This window comes from Hyla sarda, unplaced genomic scaffold (assembly GCF_029499605.1).
Source record: "Hyla sarda isolate aHylSar1 unplaced genomic scaffold, aHylSar1.hap1 scaffold_1188, whole genome shotgun sequence".
In the NCBI taxonomy this organism is placed as follows: Eukaryota; Metazoa; Chordata; class Amphibia; order Anura; family Hylidae; genus Hyla; species Hyla sarda.
The window spans coordinates 103,789-113,153 of NW_026607811.1; the positions used below are offsets into that span (position 1 = coordinate 103,789).

Genomic DNA, 9,365 nt, shown 5'->3' on the forward strand with positions numbered 1-9,365 from the left:
TCTGGGCTGGGGGGCAGTCAACCACCAGTACACACAGCAGAACCTAAACCCATACCATTATTGCTAAGCAGCAAGACAGGGGCCCATTGCACTCCCACGGGGCCTTTTTAAATGCAATCCATAACCCGGATTTGCCAGGAACCCTTCTTACTCCTCCTACTTGCATGTGACACTGGGCTTAGGATCTGCATAGGAAACACACACACAAGCACACACCTACCTTTGTTGCCTGCAGATGCCTCCTTGGCTGTCCCCAAACGGTATCAAACCAACACCCACGGGAAGCTGTAAGCATAGAGGACATGCCTGCACCCCATTGGACTTACCTGTGTGGGTTAAATCCGGGTTATTTGACAACCTATGGCGGTGATGGTTCTGCTCAGGCAGAGCAGTGCTGATGCTCCTCATAAAGCTGTCGCTGCTGTGAAGGTTCTAGGTGACATCACAAATCCCTATGGTTACATACACAACAAAGCTGGGTTGTTGTTGTTTACACTCTGCAAGGCCTGTGGAAGTGAGTGACATCATAGCACTGTAGTTCTGAGGGTTCTAGATGGATGCAACAATCTCCTGTTGCTTCTATGAAGGCCATAATAGACGACATCACCAAACAGCTCCATAGTCACATACACAGCAAAGGAGAGATGTTGTTTACACCTAGTGATGTCAGTGGTATTGAGTGACATCACAGCACAGTGCTAAGGCTCCTGGGCCTGGACACAGCAGCGGCTGCAATATCTCAACGGAGAATACGTTTATATATATGTGTGTGTGTGCGCGTATATATATATATATATATATATATATATATATATATATATATATTTCTCCGCCGAAATCACTTTTAAACCCATTTCCACCTTTTTTTCCCTTCTCTTCCTCTTACTTTTTTTTCACGTTTTTTTACGTTTTTCTCCTTTTCGCCTCTTTTCTGGGCGTATTATTCTTCTTTTTCTTCTTTTTTTTCGTCTAATGCATACCCCATCAGTGCAGCAATGCTTATTCAATACCGCCAGCAGATGGAGACACTGGGGGATAATTTTCTAAGGATTTATACTGATTTTTCCTGTCTGAATTTGTCGCACAGAAAGTTGCAGGCCAAATATGTGTGACATTTCTGCGACTTTAGCTTCTAGAGCATTTTTACAACATTATACATAGGTGCTGAATACATAAAAAGCGACTGTTCAGCGACAGACAAGTCGCATCGGCTGAAAGTAGGCCAGAATGTCAGTCCATGTTGGAGCAGGTTTAGATACAGTCTAAAGTATAGATCTCAAAGTCTGTGCACAGAATTTAGCAAGGGCCTCGCACCTTCTGATGCATCAGGTAGGTGCACAATAGCATAGCCTAACCCTCTGTACTTTGGTCTATATTGATGCGGGACATAGACAGCCAGCTGATGACCAATCCATTAGTGCAATGGATGGCTGGAAGCATTTGTCTTTGCCTTTGCAATACCACAGAAGCAATGCATGGTCAATGTACAGCAATGACACACCTGTGTGAACAGCCAGGAGACCCCCCCCCCCCATGTTATGTTACATAGTTACATAGTTAGTACGGTCGAAAAAAGACATATGTCCATCACGTTCAACCAGGGAATTAAGGGGTAGGGGTGTGGCGCGATATTGGGGAAGGGATGAGATTTTATATTTCTTCATAAGCATTAATCTTATTTTGTCAATTAGGAACATTCAGCACCCACCCGCTATCAAGGCAGCTGCCTATCATGTCATGCCCTACCTGCACAGGTGTGCTGGCTACTCAAATGATCCAATTAAGGAGGCCATTTAGTCAGCAGCAGCAGAAGTCCTGTGCCTGGACGCTCCAACAGGGGCCAGACACAAGCAGAAGCAGAAGCAGCAGAAGCAGCAGCAGCACCACCTTTTGTTTTTTGGCTGCAGCAGCAGCAAGGCCCACAGGGCTGGCTAGCTGGCTAGCCAGCAAGCAGGTAGCAATGAAAGTAGGAATCTTTCTTTTTAACCCTGTAAGGGGGTGGTGCACTGTACCCGAAGATACTGCCATATCGGGTCAATGCATAGGGCGACGGAAGCAAGCTTCGAAATCGGCCCCCGTTCTCAAAAATCCATTTAATATATGGTCCCCAGATAGGGGACGTATCAGATATTAAACTGATAAGAACAGATACTACACTTGATCTTAGCCAAAAGGCCGAGAAGCGATAACCGTGAAAGGGGCGGGCCCAACAAGGTCCCCTTCATGGGCACTATCACTGCTTGCTGTCAGGGAGGCTGCCAGACAATTTTCCATGCACACTCTGGGCTGGGGGGCAGTCAACCACCAGTACACACAGCAGAACCTAAACCCATACCATTATTGCTAAGCAGCAAGACAGGGGCCCATTGCACTCCCACGGGGCCTTTTTAAATGCAATCCATAACCCGGATTTGCCAGGAACCCTTCTTACTCCTCCTACTTGCATGTGACACTGGGCTTAGGATCTGCATAGGAAACACACACACAAGCACACACCTACCTTTGTTGCCTGCAGATGCCTCCTTGGCTGTCCCCAAACGGTATCAAACCAACACCCACGGGAAGCTGTAAGCATAGAGGACATGCCTGCACCCCATTGGACTTACCTGTGTGGGTTAAATCCGGGTTATTTGACAACCTATGGCGGTGATGGTTCTGCTCAGGCAGAGCAGTGCTGATGCTCCTCATAAAGCTGTCGCTGCTGTGAAGGTTCTAGGTGACATCACAAATCCCTATGGTTACATACACAACAAAGCTGGGTTGTTGTTGTTTACACTCTGCAAGGCCTGTGGAAGTGAGTGACATCATAGCACTGTAGTTCTGAGGGTTCTAGATGGATGCAACAATCTCCTGTTGCTTCTATGAAGGCCATAATAGACGACATCACCAAACAGCTCCATAGTCACATACACAGCAAAGGAGAGATGTTGTTTACACCTAGTGATGTCAGTGGTATTGAGTGACATCACAGCACAGTGCTAAGGCTCCTGGGCCTGGACACAGCAGCGGCTGCAATATCTCAACGGAGAATACGTTTATATATATGTGTGTGTGTGCGCGTATATATATATATATATATATATATATATATATATATATATATATATATTTCTCCGCCGAAATCACTTTTAAACCCATTTCCACCTTTTTTTCCCTTCTCTTCCTCTTACTTTTTTTTCACGTTTTTTTACGTTTTTCTCCTTTTCGCCTCTTTTCTGGGCGTATTATTCTTCTTTTTCTTCTTTTTTTTCGTCTAATGCATACCCCATCAGTGCAGCAATGCTTATTCAATACCGCCAGCAGATGGAGACACTGGGGGATAATTTTCTAAGGATTTATACTGATTTTTCCTGTCTGAATTTGTCGCACAGAAAGTTGCAGGCCAAATATGTGTGACATTTCTGCGACTTTAGCTTCTAGAGCATTTTTACAACATTATACATAGGTGCTGAATACATAAAAAGCGACTGTTCAGCGACAGACAAGTCGCATCGGCTGAAAGTAGGCCAGAATGTCAGTCCATGTTGGAGCAGGTTTAGATACAGTCTAAAGTATAGATCTCAAAGTCTGTGCACAGAATTTAGCAAGGGCCTCGCACCTTCTGATGCATCAGGTAGGTGCACAATAGCATAGCCTAACCCTCTGTACTTTGGTCTATATTGATGCGGGACATAGACAGCCAGCTGATGACCAATCCATTAGTGCAATGGATGGCTGGAAGCATTTGTCTTTGCCTTTGCAATACCACAGAAGCAATGCATGGTCAATGTACAGCAATGACACACCTGTGTGAACAGCCAGGAGACCCCCCCCCCCCATGTTATGTTACATAGTTACATAGTTAGTACGGTCGAAAAAAGACATATGTCCATCACGTTCAACCAGGGAATTAAGGGGTAGGGGTGTGGCGCGATATTGGGGAAGGGATGAGATTTTATATTTCTTCATAAGCATTAATCTTATTTTGTCAATTAGGAACATTCAGCACCCACCCGCTATCAAGGCAGCTGCCTATCATGTCATGCCCTACCTGCACAGGTGTGCTGGCTACTCAAATGATCCAATTAAGGAGGCCATTTAGTCAGCAGCAGCAGAAGTCCTGTGCCTGGACGCTCCAACAGGGGCCAGACACAAGCAGAAGCAGAAGCAGCAGAAGCAGCAGCAGCACCACCTTTTGTTTTTTGGCTGCAGCAGCAGCAAGGCCCACAGGGCTGGCTAGCTGGCTAGCCAGCAAGCAGGTAGCAATGAAAGTAGGAATCTTTCTTTTTAACCCTGTAAGGGGGTGGTGCACTGTACCCGAAGATACTGCCATATCGGGTCAATGCATAGGGCGACGGAAGCAAGCTTCGAAATCGGCCCCCGTTCTCAAAAATCCATTTAATATATGGTCCCCAGATAGGGGACGTATCAGATATTAAACTGATAAGAACAGATACTACACTTGATCTTAGCCAAAAGGCCGAGAAGCGATAACCGTGAAAGGGGCGGGCCCAACAAGGTCCCCTTCATGGGCACTATCACTGCTTGCTGTCAGGGAGGCTGCCAGACAATTTTCCATGCACACTCTGGGCTGGGGGGCAGTCAACCACCAGTACACACAGCAGAACCTAAACCCATACCATTATTGCTAAGCAGCAAGACAGGGGCCCATTGCACTCCCACGGGGCCTTTTTAAATGCAATCCATAACCCGGATTTGCCAGGAACCCTTCTTACTCCTCCTACTTGCATGTGACACTGGGCTTAGGATCTGCATAGGAAACACACACACAAGCACACACCTACCTTTGTTGCCTGCAGATGCCTCCTTGGCTGTCCCCAAACGGTATCAAACCAACACCCACGGGAAGCTGTAAGCATAGAGGACATGCCTGCACCCCATTGGACTTACCTGTGTGGGTTAAATCCGGGTTATTTGACAACCTATGGCGGTGATGGTTCTGCTCAGGCAGAGCAGTGCTGATGCTCCTCATAAAGCTGTCGCTGCTGTGAAGGTTCTAGGTGACATCACAAATCCCTATGGTTACATACACAACAAAGCTGGGTTGTTGTTGTTTACACTCTGCAAGGCCTGTGGAAGTGAGTGACATCATAGCACTGTAGTTCTGAGGGTTCTAGATGGATGCAACAATCTCCTGTTGCTTCTATGAAGGCCATAATAGACGACATCACCAAACAGCTCCATAGTCACATACACAGCAAAGGAGAGATGTTGTTTACACCTAGTGATGTCAGTGGTATTGAGTGACATCACAGCACAGTGCTAAGGCTCCTGGGCCTGGACACAGCAGCGGCTGCAATATCTCAACGGAGAATACGTTTATATATATGTGTGTGTGTGCGCGTATATATATATATATATATATATATATATATATATATATATATATTTCTCCGCCGAAATCACTTTTAAACCCATTTCCACCTTTTTTTCCCTTCTCTTCCTCTTACTTTTTTTTCACGTTTTTTTACGTTTTTCTCCTTTTCGCCTCTTTTCTGGGCGTATTATTCTTCTTTTTCTTCTTTTTTTTCGTCTAATGCATACCCCATCAGTGCAGCAATGCTTATTCAATACCGCCAGCAGATGGAGACACTGGGGGATAATTTTCTAAGGATTTATACTGATTTTTCCTGTCTGAATTTGTCGCACAGAAAGTTGCAGGCCAAATATGTGTGACATTTCTGCGACTTTAGCTTCTAGAGCATTTTTACAACATTATACATAGGTGCTGAATACATAAAAAGCGACTGTTCAGCGACAGACAAGTCGCATCGGCTGAAAGTAGGCCAGAATGTCAGTCCATGTTGGAGCAGGTTTAGATACAGTCTAAAGTATAGATCTCAAAGTCTGTGCACAGAATTTAGCAAGGGCCTCGCACCTTCTGATGCATCAGGTAGGTGCACAATAGCATAGCCTAACCCTCTGTACTTTGGTCTATATTGATGCGGGACATAGACAGCCAGCTGATGACCAATCCATTAGTGCAATGGATGGCTGGAAGCATTTGTCTTTGCCTTTGCAATACCACAGAAGCAATGCATGGTCAATGTACAGCAATGACACACCTGTGTGAACAGCCAGGAGACCCCCCCCCCCCATGTTATGTTACATAGTTACATAGTTAGTACGGTCGAAAAAAGACATATGTCCATCACGTTCAACCAGGGAATTAAGGGGTAGGGGTGTGGCGCGATATTGGGGAAGGGATGAGATTTTATATTTCTTCATAAGCATTAATCTTATTTTGTCAATTAGGAACATTCAGCACCCACCCGCTATCAAGGCAGCTGCCTATCATGTCATGCCCTACCTGCACAGGTGTGCTGGCTACTCAAATGATCCAATTAAGGAGGCCATTTAGTCAGCAGCAGCAGAAGTCCTGTGCCTGGACGCTCCAACAGGGGCCAGACACAAGCAGAAGCAGAAGCAGCAGAAGCAGCAGCAGCACCACCTTTTGTTTTTTGGCTGCAGCAGCAGCAAGGCCCACAGGGCTGGCTAGCTGGCTAGCCAGCAAGCAGGTAGCAATGAAAGTAGGAATCTTTCTTTTTAACCCTGTAAGGGGGTGGTGCACTGTACCCGAAGATACTGCCATATCGGGTCAATGCATAGGGCGACGGAAGCAAGCTTCGAAATCGGCCCCCGTTCTCAAAAATCCATTTAATATATGGTCCCCAGATAGGGGACGTATCAGATATTAAACTGATAAGAACAGATACTACACTTGATCTTAGCCAAAAGGCCGAGAAGCGATAACCGTGAAAGGGGCGGGCCCAACAAGGTCCCCTTCATGGGCACTATCACTGCTTGCTGTCAGGGAGGCTGCCAGACAATTTTCCATGCACACTCTGGGCTGGGGGGCAGTCAACCACCAGTACACACAGCAGAACCTAAACCCATACCATTATTGCTAAGCAGCAAGACAGGGGCCCATTGCACTCCCACGGGGCCTTTTTAAATGCAATCCATAACCCGGATTTGCCAGGAACCCTTCTTACTCCTCCTACTTGCATGTGACACTGGGCTTAGGATCTGCATAGGAAACACACACACAAGCACACACCTACCTTTGTTGCCTGCAGATGCCTCCTTGGCTGTCCCCAAACGGTATCAAACCAACACCCACGGGAAGCTGTAAGCATAGAGGACATGCCTGCACCCCATTGGACTTACCTGTGTGGGTTAAATCCGGGTTATTTGACAACCTATGGCGGTGATGGTTCTGCTCAGGCAGAGCAGTGCTGATGCTCCTCATAAAGCTGTCGCTGCTGTGAAGGTTCTAGGTGACATCACAAATCCCTATGGTTACATACACAACAAAGCTGGGTTGTTGTTGTTTACACTCTGCAAGGCCTGTGGAAGTGAGTGACATCATAGCACTGTAGTTCTGAGGGTTCTAGATGGATGCAACAATCTCCTGTTGCTTCTATGAAGGCCATAATAGACGACATCACCAAACAGCTCCATAGTCACATACACAGCAAAGGAGAGATGTTGTTTACACCTAGTGATGTCAGTGGTATTGAGTGACATCACAGCACAGTGCTAAGGCTCCTGGGCCTGGACACAGCAGCGGCTGCAATATCTCAACGGAGAATACGTTTATATATATGTGTGTGTGTGCGCGTATATATATATATATATATATATATATATATATATATATATATATATTTCTCCGCCGAAATCACTTTTAAACCCATTTCCACCTTTTTTTCCCTTCTCTTCCTCTTACTTTTTTTTCACGTTTTTTTACGTTTTTCTCCTTTTCGCCTCTTTTCTGGGCGTATTATTCTTCTTTTTCTTCTTTTTTTTCGTCTAATGCATACCCCATCAGTGCAGCAATGCTTATTCAATACCGCCAGCAGATGGAGACACTGGGGGATAATTTTCTAAGGATTTATACTGATTTTTCCTGTCTGAATTTGTCGCACAGAAAGTTGCAGGCCAAATATGTGTGACATTTCTGCGACTTTAGCTTCTAGAGCATTTTTACAACATTATACATAGGTGCTGAATACATAAAAAGCGACTGTTCAGCGACAGACAAGTCGCATCGGCTGAAAGTAGGCCAGAATGTCAGTCCATGTTGGAGCAGGTTTAGATACAGTCTAAAGTATAGATCTCAAAGTCTGTGCACAGAATTTAGCAAGGGCCTCGCACCTTCTGATGCATCAGGTAGGTGCACAATAGCATAGCCTAACCCTCTGTACTTTGGTCTATATTGATGCGGGACATAGACAGCCAGCTGATGACCAATCCATTAGTGCAATGGATGGCTGGAAGCATTTGTCTTTGCCTTTGCAATACCACAGAAGCAATGCATGGTCAATGTACAGCAATGACACACCTGTGTGAACAGCCAGGAGACCCCCCCCCCCCCATGTTATGTTACATAGTTACATAGTTAGTACGGTCGAAAAAAGACATATGTCCATCACGTTCAACCAGGGAATTAAGGGGTAGGGGTGTGGCGCGATATTGGGGAAGGGATGAGATTTTATATTTCTTCATAAGCATTAATCTTATTTTGTCAATTAGGAACATTCAGCACCCACCCGCTATCAAGGCAGCTGCCTATCATGTCATGCCCTACCTGCACAGGTGTGCTGGCTACTCAAATGATCCAATTAAGGAGGCCATTTAGTCAGCAGCAGCAGAAGTCCTGTGCCTGGACGCTCCAACAGGGGCCAGACACAAGCAGAAGCAGAAGCAGCAGAAGCAGCAGCAGCACCACCTTTTGTTTTTTGGCTGCAGCAGCAGCAAGGCCCACAGGGCTGGCTAGCTGGCTAGCCAGCAAGCAGGTAGCAATGAAAGTAGGAATCTTTCTTTTTAACCCTGTAAGGGGGTGGTGCACTGTACCCGAAGATACTGCCATATCGGGTCAATGCATAGGGCGACGGAAGCAAGCTTCGAAATCGGCCCCCGTTCTCAAAAATCCATTTAATATATGGTCCCCAGATAGGGGACGTATCAGATATTAAACTGATAAGAACAGATACTACACTTGATCTTAGCCAAAAGGCCGAGAAGCGATAACCGTGAAAGGGGCGGGCCCAACAAGGTCCCCTTCATGGGCACTATCACTGCTTGCTGTCAGGGAGGCTGCCAGACAATTTTCCATGCACACTCTGGGCTGGGGGGCAGTCAACCACCAGTACACACAGCAGAACCTAAACCCATACCATTATTGCTAAGCAGCAAGACAGGGGCCCATTGCACTCCCACGGGGCCTTTTTAAATGCAATCCATAACCCGGATTTGCCAGGAACCCTTCTTACTCCTCCTACTTGCATGTGACACTGGGCTTAGGATCTGCATAGGAAACACACACACAAGCACACACCTACCTTTGTTGCCTGCAGATG

At 46.1% G+C, this 9,365-nt stretch overlaps 4 non-coding genes across 4 annotated transcripts; all 4 read right to left on the bottom strand.

Moving 5' to 3' along the window:
* Positions 1-1,996: 1,996 nt before the first annotated feature.
* Positions 1,997-2,187, bottom strand: LOC130303034 (U2 spliceosomal RNA). The gene has a single exon (XR_008853162.1). It is a non-coding gene; the product is annotated as a U2 spliceosomal RNA (small nuclear RNA).
* Positions 2,188-4,280: 2,093 nt separating this feature from the next.
* On the bottom strand, positions 4,281-4,471 carry LOC130303035 (U2 spliceosomal RNA). The gene has a single exon (XR_008853163.1). It is a non-coding gene; the product is annotated as a U2 spliceosomal RNA (small nuclear RNA).
* Positions 4,472-6,560: 2,089 nt separating this feature from the next.
* On the bottom strand, positions 6,561-6,751 carry LOC130303036 (U2 spliceosomal RNA). Its single transcript, XR_008853164.1, has one exon. It is a non-coding gene; the product is annotated as a U2 spliceosomal RNA (small nuclear RNA).
* Positions 6,752-8,843: 2,092 nt separating this feature from the next.
* LOC130303038 (U2 spliceosomal RNA) lies at positions 8,844-9,034 on the bottom strand. The gene has a single exon (XR_008853166.1). It is a non-coding gene; the product is annotated as a U2 spliceosomal RNA (small nuclear RNA).
* Between the last annotated feature and the right edge of the window lie 331 nt (positions 9,035-9,365).